General features: G+C 36.4%; 1 non-coding gene across 1 annotated transcript; it reads right to left on the bottom strand.

Moving 5' to 3' along the window:
• Positions 1–1,839: 1,839 nt before the first annotated feature.
• On the bottom strand, positions 1,840–1,987 carry LOC129559669 (small nucleolar RNA SNORA79). The gene has a single exon (XR_008686612.1). It is a non-coding gene; the product is annotated as a small nucleolar RNA SNORA79 (small nucleolar RNA).
• Positions 1,988–13,648: the final 11,661 nt, after the last annotated feature.

Here is a 13,648-nt window from a genome sequence, read left to right as displayed (position 1 = left end):
ATCCATTGTCAATTGCTTTAAATAATTAGACTTAAAAATATAATAGATCATAATCTTTATCCATTTTAGAAAAGAAAGACCCCGTAGCAGTCACAGAATTGAATCTCTTTTTTGAATATTTGATACAGCTACATACAGAAAATTAAATGATCTAACAAAAGTTAAGAAATGGTTAGTGAGCTCAGAATTTTGTTTCTTATATCCTTGCTGCTATACCATGTGCTTTACTTCTTTCTAATTGAGCATGTCTTCTCACGGAAAGACTGTGAATTTCAGAATCACAGGTTAGAATTCCTTTTTTTCCCCATGTTCTATCTAAATAATAATCGTTAATAAACTAGGTACTCTTTGTAGCCTGTGTTTTCTTATTTTTGAAATGAGGTTAAAAACATACCATTCAGGTTTATTGTGAAGCCTAAATATGAAAAAGTGTGTGAAGTGCCTAGCACAGTGCCTGGGGAAATATCAGTCTGTTGGTCAATATTTTGTTTCATTCCTCTCTTCTATTTTCTTAAATAGTCCTATTTCATCTAAGTAGGAACCTTTACCACTTATATCAACAATATAGCTAATGGCAGAAATTGTACATTGTATGTGGACTATATGAACATGATGGAGAAAATATCCTTCTATAAGATGGCTTTCAACACTCTGTCAATCGCTTCTGTCTGTGACTACACACTTGGGTTATCTCCAGAACTAATGAGTACAAATATTAGTGGCTACCATTTATGGAATACTTTTCATGGGTCTGGCATTCTGCTGAGTCCTTTTCATGTAGTCATCTATGTATTTATCATCCCAACACTAGGAAGTTTCAACTGTTAGGACAGTTTTGCAAGAAACAGAATTTTATTATCAAAACTGAATGTCTTCAAACCCTTGTGTAACTTGGCTTAGATCTAAATTATTAGGGCCTTTGTGCCTCATAAGAGTTGAACAAAGAACAAAGTGTATACAGTGGACCTTGACTAAAAAGACTGACATACCAGTTTGAAATGAATTCAACTTTACCTTTTGTGTGGCTTCACATATATCCAGACTTCTTCTTGGGATGGTGTAGAACAGGCTGAATATACTCACCCTAAAGACACCTCTCCTATATGGCCGATTCTCTGTTATATACTGGCCTGTGTTTGGTGTAGAAAATTGGATTGCGTCTGTCCTTGGAATATGTTATATTTTTTCTTGCCTCTGGCTTTGCCAGAAAGGTTTCCTTCTCTCTCTAGCTGCCTTTTTGCATCTTCTCCATTTGCCTAAATCTGATAGATTCTTCAGACAAACTCGATTGTCTTCCTTCATGAAGACCTGCCTGGGTTAAACTGCATTAATTACATTCTCAGTGTTCTAATTTACTGAATATATTTAAAAATATTTATTGTAAAATTAACATATGTATAAATTTGAAAAGTAAACTAGAATAAGCAAAAAGAATAAAAACAATCACCTGAAATTTTATCAGTAATAAGAAAGCTATGGTCTTAATTTCCATATAAGAATATATGTAAAGAGTCAGACAAGACTGAGAGACTGAACTGAACTGAACTGAACAGTAAAGAAATATAAGTACACACACTGGAGATGGAAATAACCAAATACACACATACATATGTGTATGTACGTGTGTGTTTAAAAATTATTTATCTATTATAGTATACCTTGCTCTCTTGCTGAATATTATACTATAAAATAAAATATTAAAAAATGACTATCTTTCCATCTGTATAGTACTTTATAATGCAATTAATGAATAAGTAGCAAGACATGACTAGTTTCCTACTTACTGATTTATTATGGTCTTGAGCAAATTACTTATTCTGCTATTTTGTTTTGTTTTGTAATTATCTGACTTCACAAAAATCAGAAGGCACTAATGGACAGCCAGTCCATCCCCATGGTGCCCTGAGTGAAAATAAATCAGCTTAGATATATGATGGACTAAAATCCCACTACTTAAGACTCCAAGCAGTGAGATAAAGAGCCATGAAGTCGACTATTTTTTTACAGAAAATATTTAACCTAAAGGGATGTTTTGAGGATTAGTTGAAATAAGGCAAATAAGATATGTAACATAGTGCCTGGCACATAATAAGCATTAAAAATATTAATCATTAATATTATTCCCATTACCAATATGTATCTATTCATTCAACATTTGTCAGCTATGTGTCCAGAAGTATGCTAGATCCAACTTATAAAATCTTAAAATCTATTTAAGGTATTGTCACTATATAACAGTATTTCCACAATTGGCAGTGGGATATGATGGATAAGCATGTGGAAAATTAGAACAGCCAAGACTTTAGTCTTAACAATGAGACAGTGATTCCAAAAAAATCTCAGAGAACAAAATTTCCTATATCTCAGTGATGATTTCATAATAAGCTATCTTGCAACCTGAGGAATTTTTTTTTTTTAAGTCTTCAGATTTTATAGTAAAAAAGCAAAAACCAAAATAGCGTTGTCATGTCTAGCCACTGCCAATTAATTCCTGGAATTGGATTAACCACCAGAAAACCAGTTCAAGTAATGCAAGACTCAAGCTGTCAGGCAGGGTTAGTATCCTTGGAGGGACCATATGCATATCTTGTTGTCAGGGAAAAACAGCCTACAATATCATCTTTTTTTCAAGGCACGAGTAAATTCCTGCCTCATCCATACAAAACCTTCAGACCTCCAAGAGGCCAGAGGGTACAGATTAAAATTCATGCTTAGCAGAAGCAGCTACCGTGCTACTCGCCACACTCTTGTACACAGTATTCAAAAGAGAATCCCAAGGACTTAGCTATTGTCTCAGCTCTGCATTTGAACTCTGTCCATGTACGAGCATAGAGCAGCTAGTGTTTTACGAAGGGCGAGGGTGGTTACATTTAAAGTGCTCGGCATTATCAGAAACCCCTATGTTTGGATTCTTATTAAGAGGGCCACAAAATGTGTCTGCTCTATTCTTTGTTACCTTAAGCCTTTGTTGTCAGGTTGGGAACACTGTTGAATTCTGTTAAACAATGGTGGTGGGAGGGGGAGCGGGACAGGTTTTGAACAAACAATCTTGTGTATGTTTATGTGAATGTGCACATGTGTGTGTGTTTCCCAAAGACCAGAAAACCAAAGGAGACTATTAGAAGAAAATCTGAAAGCAAATCCTTGGGTTACTAGACCCATTTGGGTCATTACTGATTGTGTTCCACGATGTTATTTGACTAGAAACACCTGTTGTTTTCTCTGCAGAGCCGTTGAGGGAAGGGGTGCAACCGCAGCATACAGATTAGAACACGTGGCTGATGCATGAACCCTGGTAGGTCGTAGTAAAGCTAGAGTGTAAATACTGGAGTATGCCTTCTTTGTCAGTTCCATGCTACTTTTGGAGAATTTCTGGCATGCACTTCCTTGCATTTGGCACTGTAGTCTATTTTAATAATGTTTATGCTCTTGTTCTGTTCCTCATCCCAACAAGCTGTTAAAGAGAAGCCACATTTAAACGAGCCTCCTTGCATCTTTTGCTGCTACTTGAAGAGGGTAGCAGCCTGTTCCCCAGAATAGTGTGGAAAAGATCTTCTCCAAATAAACTACTTTAATGCTAAGCAAAATGCCACATATATAAAATAGGTAATGCCAAATTATATAAAATGCTTTTTTTCAAGGAAGAGGGAAAAGCACTTAGCACCAAAAAAAAAAAAAAAAATCTGTCAGCATGGGGAGTTCCAAAAATAGCCATCAAGGTAGTTTGAACTGCTTAATATTGCAATTACTATTTACTTCTTCAAATTAGTCTCCATTATCTTATGAAAGAATCTTTAGGATAATTTATGTGACTCTCTGGGGGGCTTGTGGCCATCATGAATAGATGTTTAAAGAGCCTTCGAAGACTCTTCTAAAATCTAATTTAGTCTTTGCATCACACACTTACTTATTGCTTATCCCCTTCCAAACACCCTCACAATCCTAATTTCTCAAGGAAACCTTTTTCTCCATTAGTGTTAATACATTGGGATACAGTGGGGAAATTAGCCTTGAGTTATACGTATCAAGAGAAACAACAAAGCCAATGTGCTTTGTTCTTAGCAAGCTCACTTAATCTCTCAGATATTAAACATGAATCAGAAAAACAATATGAACCAGCTCATCTTCTTAATTGGAATCATAAAATGAATGTTGGAGTTAAAAAAATAAAAAGTACTTTAGAGAGAGTATTCATTCTAGACCCTTCTTTTGCTATTGGAGAAGAAAGAGGTTCAGAATGCTACAACAACTGATGTAAGATCCACAAGAAGGTATCTGACAGCATACAAATGATCCAAACAAGAGATGAGTGCTTGATATTTCCAATTTCATTTTCCCATCTTACCATTCTAGCACTTACTATATGATCATCAGAATCAGCTGAGAAAACTCATAAAAATACAGATACCCAGAAATCTCCCTTCAAAGACCTGTGTTAATAGCAATGGTGTTGGGCATGAGAATCTACGTTTTGACAAGTCCCCTGAGAAATTCTTAGGATACAAAAATATGGAAAACTTTGTACTCTACAATTCTGTCTTCAGAGGTCAAAAACCATTTCTTATCACTTAAGGCTGTATAAAAGTTTCTAAGATGTATCATTATGAGTTTATTTTTAAATTGTCTGTATTTATATGTGAGACTTTGGGGAAGCCTTGCATTGAGACCTGTGCGGTGTCCATTTATAAGTCAATTTTCCTGGAATATGCTTTTATATTTATGGTATTTATACGTCTGTCTTCTGTAATATTGCCATTTCTTAGAGTCCATCTAGAGCTTTGACCATTCAATCAACATTCTATTTAGTAAGATATTGAATCCAGAGATGCACAGAAACAGTCCCTTCTGAGATGTGCTGCAGGAGCTAATGTCAGGCAGAAGCAGTAAAAATACTTGGCAACTGTCTAAACTATGCTTGCCTTTGTGTGAATTTCCTCGAGACGAGGTAAACTGTGTTCTGGTGAGAGATTAACATTTATTTATTTTTAATATTTTTTAATCACTTCCCACTGGTTCAAATGTGTCGACTGTTGACAGTGGTACTAATTGTGAACTTTACCGAGAAATGGTACCTTTTATAGAGTCAGTTTGTGAAAAGGCTGTAACAGACAACTGCCTTTCGTCCTTACAATTTTGTCAGTGCCAAGTATATTCAGGTACTATGTTCATTGCCCAGAAGTTCTCTGCTAAATCAAGTGAGTTGAAAGTACCTGTAATCATTTAAATAGAAAGTTTAACTTTCAGGTAATTTTGAGGGAACAATAATGACAAATGGACAAGAGTTGCAAATGACTCTTTTAAAAAGAAAGACTTGGCTTCTAAGCTCACATGGCTTATTTTAGCAATTTCAGAGGCTGTGTACTCAAGTCTCATGTGAATTGTGCTTTTATACCATCCCATTTGACAATTAAAATGGAAAAACGTGGAAAAAGCCATTGTTTGTTTTTTCTATAGTGTCATCAATGTGCACTGCTCTGAACAATAGTCAGGGCAAGGCAAATAAAGACTCTGCCCTGTGGAGCTCGCAATCGAGCAGCATGATACAATGCAGAACAATACAATTCAGAACAAGCATGTAGTGATTAACAACCTTTCTAAGTGGCATTCTTTGCAGAATAGGAGGGTTTTTTTTTCCCCCTAAAACAGTGGGTGGGGGGACAGACAGACATATGTTAATTGAGAAACCAATTTCATCTACAGGGACTTTGACAGAAGACACAAGTCAGCTTTGGGTGAATAGACCAAGAAGGAATGAAGATTAAGAGGATGGTATGATCAGTAATTAAAGATTTCAGGGCAGCCTATCTCTGCACTGAAAGGAGAACTGGGGAGCTCCTGGAAATAGCAAGTGTAGCCACATTATAAAGAAGAAAATAGGAGCCAAGGTATTTAAGAAAGAGTCCCTTTCTAGTATTTCAGAAAAGGAGATTGGTTTGAAAGCATTCTCAGAGAGCAGACAGGGACAAGAAGGTGGGCTGTGGCCTTCGAAATGTGAAAGTTTGCTTGAGTCTCATAGGGATTCTGGCCTGCAATTGGTAAATGAGTTTGTGGTTGATTACAGAAGAAGAAAATGGCGCCGTTTAGCTAGAATTCTATGTTGAGAGATCATGAATCCAAGCAATGATTGTGTGAATTTGGACATATCTTGGACCATAAAGCCACAGTTTGGTTTTGTGTGTTGTATATGTATGTAAGGTATGAGAAACTACCAGAAGCGAGAAACTATTTTCACTCCAGTAATAATGTCTAATTTTGTTGAGTGCCCCACTATTCTCAACACTACTTATATTACCTCCTTCATTCTCACCGCTGTTATTTTTCCTCACATAACTGTTATACACTCCATTTCACAGAAGAGTAAATTGAGGCACACCACTCTGGCTTCAGAGTCAGGGCTGTAACCACTGTGTGGCAAATTGCTGTCAAAAATTCCAGGTTCCCATTTTCAAGAAAAACCTTCCTTGATAGAACCCTCTTGTATTTTCATGGAAGTTCAGTTCAGTTCAGTTCAGCCACTCAGTCATGTCCAACTCTTTGCAACCCCATGAATCACAGCACGCCAGGCCTCCCTGTCCATCACCAACTCCCGGAGTTCACTCAAACTCATGTCCATCGAGTTGGTGATGCCATCCAGCCATCTCATTCTCTGTCGTCCCCTTCTCCTCCTGCCCCCAATCCCTCCCAGCGTCAGAGTCTTTTCCAGTGAGTCAAGTTAGGGAACACTAATTTCTTTTGCTCTTGTGTGATCCCATATATCATTTCCACATATCAGTCTCCCTATTCTGCTCAAAGCCCCAAATCCACTCTAAGACATGGTAAATTTGGATAAATAAGGTGATATTGTTTGTGTCAACTACAATAAATTTAATATCTACAAATCCAGATAAAATAATAACAGATAGAAATGAACACCATGAATTCACTCAACCCCTGTAAAAGAATACTGTAAAACTGGGAAATAAAACATATAATAGATTAAAGCTTGAGCCAATGAAAAATATTAGCAAATGTCTTTTGCTATATTTGCTTCATTGTAGAAAGCCCCAGAGTAGCCTATGACAGTCTAGGTTCAACAGTATCACATCCAAATAGATTAGAGCTACATATAGAACTTAAATAGCTTTCCTATTGCTTATCCTAGATGTAGCAACACCAAAGATACTTCTTGGTATACAGAGGTTCTTTATCTTTCTTTCTATTTTGTGCATTCATCTTTGTCTCACCCAAGCTATTTCTTTATCCCAAGAGTCTTCATACAATCCTGAAATATACTTTTAGGTAATGTTTTATTTTAAAATACAGTAGGTCCTAGACCATTATTTAATTCAGATTGGTCAGGAAAACCAACCTCTGCTGTGAGAATTATTAAGACAATCCTAACGAAGTTGAGATTACTAGCTTAAGAACTTGAGACCAAAATTCCAAACCTATTTAAGTAGCCTGAAAGTGAAAGTCACCCAGTCGTGTCTGACTCTTTGTGACCCCATGGACTATACAGTCCATGGAATTCTCCAGGTCAGAGTACTGGAATGGGTAGCTGTTTCCTTCTCCAGGGGATCTTCCCAACCCAGGGATCAAACCCAGGTCTCCTGCATTACAGGTGGATTCTTTGCCAACTGAGCCACCAGGGAAGCCCAAGAAGCCTATCTCACGTTAAATGTAAACTTCCACAACATCTGTGCTCCTTGAGTGCAGATAAAAAATTGTTTTTTCATCTTCTTAGCCCCTAACAAGTGTTTAATGAAATAAAAAATGGAGAACACGCTAAATTGTATTAAATGCCATATTTACACAAGCATTCCTAAAACTTTTCAAATGACTGTAAGCAGACATACATTACACTTTTAATTCTAATAGTGTAGACTGTAGATCCTATGGGGAGGGAGGCTGAGAACTCATTTCATAAGCATTACTATCAGTTTTTTTTTTCTTGATTTAACTCTTTATTTCTCCATCCTCTTTACATATTCCTCCTCCTAGATTAAAAAGTTTATCATACCTTAACCTAAAATAAATATCAAACAACAAAGTCACTACATTCGATTTCAAACAACTGTGGCATCTCTGTATCTCTCTTTAAAGCTAAAATTCTCTAAAGAAGGTACTACATTTTTTGCAATGCACTCCTTCAGTCTTTGAAAGGGAGGTCTGCCCTCCACCTCTACTGAAGCATGCCTTTCAAATATAATTAATGATTCATTTTAAACCTTGTTTTCACTAAGTTGAGGCATAATTTTTATTCACTGGGAAAGCAGAGTCCTAAATATTTTTGACAATGTGTACACTGAGTAAACCATACACCTTTATAGATATATTATGTTTGCCTCATTCCAGACCATTCCCTCATGCCACCTTGCAAGTGTGATGAAAAAAATCTGAATGGTTATTGCCTCTGGCAGAATGTAAAATGCATTCTGATTTCTTTCATTGTAGATTATTTTTTCCTTCTGTAGAACTTAAGGTAAATGAAATCGAACAGTGTGTAGTCTTTTGTATCTGGCTTCTTTGATTCCATATAACATTTTGGAGTTTCATCAACATTGTTATCTATAACAGAAGTTCATTCTCTTTTACTAGTTGTATAACTAGTGTGTGCTTAGTCACAGAGTCGTGTCCAACTCTTTTTTGACCCCATGGACTGTAGCCCACCATGCTCCTCTGTCCAGGGAGTTCTCCAGGCAAGAATACTAAAGTGGATTGTCATGCCCTCCTCCAGGGGATCTTCCCAACCCAGGGATCAAACCCAGGTCTTTCACATTGCAGGTGGATTCTTTACCGTCTGAGGCACCAGAGAAGCCCTGTATAACTAGTAGGTTTTTCCTTTTAAGTAATCATACTACAGTGCATTAATCAATTATTTTTTTTTGTATATTTGGATTGTTTCCAGTTCAGTATCATTATGAGTAAAGCTATTATGAGCATACTTGTACATGTCTCTTTGTGAACATATTTTTATTTCTCTTTTGTAAATGCTCAGGAAGAGGATTGCTGAATCATAGGGTAGATATAACTTTATGAGAAGCCTTCAAACAGTTTTCCAAAGTGGACACACCATTTTGTAGTCCTACCAGAAATGAATAAAAGTTCTGATTACTCCATATATTAACAACATTTGGTGTTTTTGGTGTTTTTAATTTTAACCATTTTAGCATGTATGAACAATATCTGCATGTGATACTGACTTGCATTTTCCTAATGACTAAAGATCTTCAGTAGACATGAGTTTGTGTGAACTCCAGGAGTTGGTGATGGACAGGGAGGCCTGGTGTGCTGCGATTCATGGGGTCACAAAGAGTTGGACGTGACTGAGCAACTGAACTGAACTGAACTGAAAGATCTTGAGCACTTCTTGATTTTATTATTCATTTGTGAAGTATCTGTTCAAGAATTCTGCCCATTTTGAGTAGTTTATTATTATGTGTATACTATCATTTACGTATTTGTAGGAAACCCCTACCTCATTCCATACACAGAAATCAATTCAAATGAAGTATGAAATGGAGTATAAAAATTATAAAAATTACAAACTATTAAAAGAAAGCTTAGGAAAGCATCTCGACAGCATAGGCAGAAATTTCTTAGAGGGACCAGAGAAAGCACTATCCATAAAATAAAGTACTGGTATATCAGATTTCATAAAAGTAAAATCCTTCTGCATTTCAGTTCAGTTCAGTCACTCAGTTGTGCTCAATTCTTTGCAACCACACGGACTGCAGCACACCAGGCCTCCCTGTCCATCGTCAAGTCACCATTAAGAAAATAAACAGGCAAGCTACAGAGAAAATATTCAAAATTCAAAATTAATATATCTGACAGGTACTTGAATGAACAATCTATAAATGATCTTTTAATTATTAAATATATAGACTTTTCATTTCTTCCTTCTGTGGCTTCCTTTTTCACATCTTTTGCCCCTGTTTGACCAATCACTTCTTAAAAAGTGATTTGTCCTAGTTATTCTTTGTCTTTGGTCATTTTTTATTCTCTCTAATTCATCTATTTTAATCATTTTCACTGCCTTTCTTTGAATTATTTTCTGATGTGTTATCCAGGATCATCTCCCTAGTTATACATTCTTTTCAGTCTAACTTTTCCCTTGAGTGGTCTAAATTCTTGCCACTGACAGTATGATCTGTCAACCAGCAGCTTCAGCCTCTGTGAGCGCTTCAGACTTGAAGAAGCCCCACACTGAATCACAGGTCTGCATTTTAACATCCTTAGGTGGATTCCTATAAATACACACTAAAGCTTGAGAAAAAGTAGTATTGTAACTTATATCCCTGGTTTCAACTGTCTCCTCTGCTGATAATCCTTACATATTTAGTACATGCCATTCTAATGTGGTCCAGATTTACATCTTAGCAAGTCGAGTGCCTCCAGATGGTTGATATCTAAGTAGGTATGTAAAATACAATATGTTCAAAACCAAATTCATTATCTTTCTCTTTTTAAATTTTCATATTTTGGTTCATGGGGAGATGAGGGCAGATAATTTTTGTCTAAAAATATTAGTGACTTTTCTAAAATAAAAAGATATTGCATAAAAATAAAATGGTGTTACAGTACTCAGCTTTTAATTCTATAAGGCAAGGAGGTCATAGACTGAATTATTATGGAGTAGTATAAAAGAAAAAAATGAAAAATAAATCCCCACAGACTGTATCCCACCAGGCTCCTCTGTCTATGGAATTCTTCAGGTGAGAAAACTGGAATGGGTTGCTATTTCTTTCTCCAGGAGATCTTCCTGACCCAGGAATCAAATCCAGGTCTCCTGCATTGCAAGCGGATTCTTTACTGTCTGAGCCACCAGAGAAGCCAAAATAAATAATATGGTGAAATATTGTAAATCAAAAAATAGTGACAACATATATTAACTCTATAAAAGAAAGATTATCATTTATAATCTTCTATTCTAAATAATCCTAAAGTGCAGAACTCAAACAATTTTTCCCACCTGCAACCAGTTTAGCAATGTTACGCACTGGAGAGGAAATGCTATGAATTTTGTACATATCTATTATATGATGTCAGAATATCATCAGATTTTTATTCCATCAAAAAATAGTTAACAGCAAACACTAAAAGTTATGTTTTATTCAGCTGTTCCCAGCTATTCAACTATTTTGTGGTGACTAAAGCAAGCCGTTCAACTTGGATGAGAGGGAGAAATGCAAAAGATTTGATTTCTATTATACAAAGACTAAAAATTATTATTGAATTTTTAGTCCTGAATTACACATATCCCACAGGTACCAAGTACAATGATGGTTACATTTTCAGTGAAAATATTTTATTTCATCCCAGATGTCAGAACGTCTTCAAAGTCATGTCACAGAAAGGACATTTCCTTACTATTTCTCTAAGGTAAAGATTTAAATTCATGCATCGCATTTTGAGAAAGATTTTTCAGGTGAAGTTGTGGGCCACTCATAACTCCTTTTCTCCAAAAAAAAAAAAAAGGGAGGGGCAAATTAACTGTCATACTTTAACTTGATTCTTGGCTAAGTCCCTAGGATAAAATATCAATAAGCATGACCGAAATACACTGTTTCCACTGTGTTTATGATAATAATGCCATTAGAAAACATTTATGGAGAGTTTCCATATGCCTCGCTTTATTATCATTCTCCCATCAGGTTCATACAACAGCCCTATGAGGTTTAGAGAGTTATAGTGAATTTCTTAAGGTCTTATAGTTAGAAAAATCCTACTCAGGTTTTCAGGCTAATTTCAAAGTCAATGTTATTAACCACTCTAATGCAAAGGTATCAAAATTTGTCATCGTTTTTTTTTTTCCCCCTCAAAGGAGAAAAAAAAAATATTTGGAGAAATAATAATTTTTTTAAAAAAAAGTAAAGGAAATCTATTCTCTCTGCACCTCTGGAGGGTAAATTTTCTGCTCTGTGGAGTCAGAAGGAGAGAATCAGTCAGAGAAATAATAAAAATGATGACAACTGTGTCAGTTCTATAGAGGAGAGGAAAATGAATTACTTCATGGCATCGGGGTGCATTTGGAAAGTAGGACTTCAAGGAATCCTGGAAAGAAATTTTATTTCTGAGTGGTGTGTGATCCTCTCCCCATGCCCAAGTATTAGGCCAAAAAGAATCCACTCACTCCAAACAGGGGTAGATATCCACACAACTCTCTTTATTTCTCTCTCTCAAACTTCAGCATTAGTACAGACCCCAAATTTACCACTTGTACAACTAGACACATGAGTATTTCCAGCTGAGAAAACGAATTTTTCACACATTGCTGGAATCCTTATCCTGAGCAGACACAGCATTCTCTCAGCACACGGGCTTTCTGAGTGAAATCAGTGCTGCTGTCAGGATCCACGTTTTCCAATCTATATTCATCCACACGGCATCATATCTTCTTGGGGAGGGCATTGTCATACAGTTGAAGCTAATGTTCTGGCAGGCTTTTATCTTGCTAGTCTATCATTACAATCCCAACTGAACCAGAAGGCCTCAGGGGTTTTCTGTTGCTCTCAGTCAATCAGTATGGCAGATACCAACTTTTCATAACGCACTGATCCAAAGGAGGCAGTCACTGCATGGGGTTTCCACGTACAGCATCTCTTCCTCCTCCTACATAAGAAATCTGGAATAATTAATGGGGAAAAAATTAGAACTGTTAGGTTTTGCAGTATTTAACCAGGTGACAAGTTTCAATTATTGTTTTTAAATTTCTAGTCTTCTCTGGAGCTGCTAACCTAATAAACTGCTGCTAAAATTGAAGTTCAGGAAGAACTTTCTGAGCTGTATACTGTTAACTGCATCTCCTTCAGGAGACAGGATTTAGATTCTATGGGGCAAAATGATCCTAGTAATGTGAGATGTAAATAGAACTGCTTATATGTATATCAGTTCAGTTCAATTCAGTCGCTCAGTCATGTCTGACTCTTTGCGACCCCATGAATCACAGCATGCCAGGCCTCCTTGTCCATCACCAACTCCTGGACTTCACTCAAACTCATGTCCATCGAGTCAGTGATGCCATCCAGCTATCTCATTCTCTGTCGTCCCCTTCTCCTCCTGCCCCCAATCCCTCCCAGCATCAGAGTCTTTTCCAGTGAGTCATCTCTTCTCCTGAGGTGGCCAAAGTATTGGAGTTTCAGCTTTAGCATCAGTCCTTCCAGTGAACACCCGGGACTGATCTCCTTTAGGATGGACTGGTTGGATCTCCTTGCAGTCCAAGGGAATCTCAAGAGTCTTCTCCAACACCACAGTTCAAAAGCATCAATTCTTCGGTGCTCAGCTTTCTTCACCGTCCAACTCACATATATCACAGTATATACATTTTCCCTGTTATTATGTTTAAAAATTATTGGACATTATTTTAGATGTATGTTTCCTGCCTTCTTAAACAAAATATGTTGAATTATAATTTAACTTTATTCTAGAGAGCTCAGAACATCATGGTGAATATCCATTATTGGTTATGGAATAATGATGCTGTATTGGATTCTATGCAATTTCATTAAGTCATATCTTGTTGTAAGCTACCATTTCTTTCATTAAGTCATTCATTCTCTGAATTCCACTTATTTGACAAACCCAAAAAGCAAAAATCAATGAGCCAAATCAGTCATTGCTTTTGTCTTCTTGGATTTAGTCTAGTCTGAGAGGTATGTACAGATAA

The sequence above is a fragment of the Moschus berezovskii genome, chromosome 8 (assembly GCF_049115385.1).
Source record: "Moschus berezovskii isolate FMDL1 chromosome 8, NW_MosBer_1.0, whole genome shotgun sequence".
Classification (NCBI taxonomy): domain Eukaryota; kingdom Metazoa; phylum Chordata; class Mammalia; order Artiodactyla; family Moschidae; genus Moschus; species Moschus berezovskii.
Note: the sequence above shows the minus strand (reverse complement) of the source record. Positions and strands in the feature narration are given on the sequence as shown.